The 1201-nt window shown below is 40.8% G+C and overlaps 1 long non-coding RNA gene across 1 annotated transcript in view; it reads left to right on the top strand.

Annotated features, from left to right (window-relative positions):
• Window positions 1-1201, top strand: part of LOC106531409 (uncharacterized) — a 16096-nt gene that overhangs the window by 2470 nt on the left and 12425 nt on the right. The gene's annotated exons all lie outside the window — the stretch shown is intronic.

Genomic DNA, 1201 nt, shown 5'->3' with positions numbered 1-1201 from the left:
CACAAGAGAGGAGCTTGTAACTGAAAGCTCTGCCTCCCACTCTACTTTTAGAAACTCCAGGAACCACAAGTAAACCTGCAGGGTTGTAGAAATTAGGAGAAGCAGGATTGACACAAAGACGTAGCAAAACAAAACTCTTTATTTCTTATTTCTATCTCTACAGGTGGCTGTGGTGCAGTGGTAGGGCAGCTGACTTGGGACCAGAAAGTCCCAGGTTTGACTCCCTGCCGTGCATGTCCTTGAGCCAGACACCTAGTCCCTAAGCTCCCCGGGTGCTGGCATAACTGTCCACTGCTCCACTTGGGTGTATCTCATGTGTGATAAGTCAAATACAGAGCACAGATTTCATCACTGCATGGGAACATGCATTGGTGACAATTTAAAACAGATTTAAAACTAAGATCAAAAACTAAAAACCAGCTGCAGAGAAAAAAATCCAGAACACAAAAACAGTCCTACTTAAAGACCTGAAACACGTAAGAGGGAGCACCACATCACACCTATTCTGGCTTCTCTCCACTGGCTGCCTGTGCATTTTACAGTTTGTTTTAAGGTTTTTAAATCTTTACATGGCCTTGCTCCATCTTACCTCTCTGAGTTTCTCCACCCTATGCKCCTGCACYGTATCTCCGGTCAGCCCATCAGTTGCTCCTTAAAGTACCCAGGACAAATGAACCCTCAGAGGGGATGGAGCATTTTCAYTTGCTGCTTTGAAGCTCTGGAATGAGCTACCTCTACACGTCAGGCAGGCCTCCTCATTGGCTGTTTTTAAAACTAATCTTAAAAATTATTTTTATTCACTGGCTTTTAATACAGTGTGAGACCTTGGTCTGTTTGAGCTATTTTTATTTTTATTTTTTGCTTGTTTTAGTGTTTAAGTTTTCAGTGTTGATTTGTTTTGTTTTTGGCCCGTCATGTACAGCACTTAGTGTCAGCAGCCGCTGTTTTAAAACACTTTATAAATAAAGTTGATTAAAGACCCAGTACTACCTTTACCCTGGTAAAGACCCAGTACTACCTACAAGTTATCGTCCCATTTCCCTTATTAATGTTGATGTTAAAATAATTTGTAAAGCTCTCTCTAAAAGATTAGAGAAGATCATTTCTTTCTTAATTCATCCTGACCAAACCGGTTTCATAATGGGGAAGGCACTCGACTACAAACTCACGTAGATTATATAATTTAATAGACTATTCATAC

Source organism: Austrofundulus limnaeus, unplaced genomic scaffold (genome assembly GCF_001266775.1).
Source record: "Austrofundulus limnaeus strain Quisiro unplaced genomic scaffold, Austrofundulus_limnaeus-1.0 Scaffold629, whole genome shotgun sequence".
In the NCBI taxonomy this organism is placed as follows: Eukaryota; Metazoa; Chordata; class Actinopteri; order Cyprinodontiformes; family Rivulidae; genus Austrofundulus; species Austrofundulus limnaeus.
This window is presented reverse-complemented; position numbering and strand designations above follow the sequence as displayed.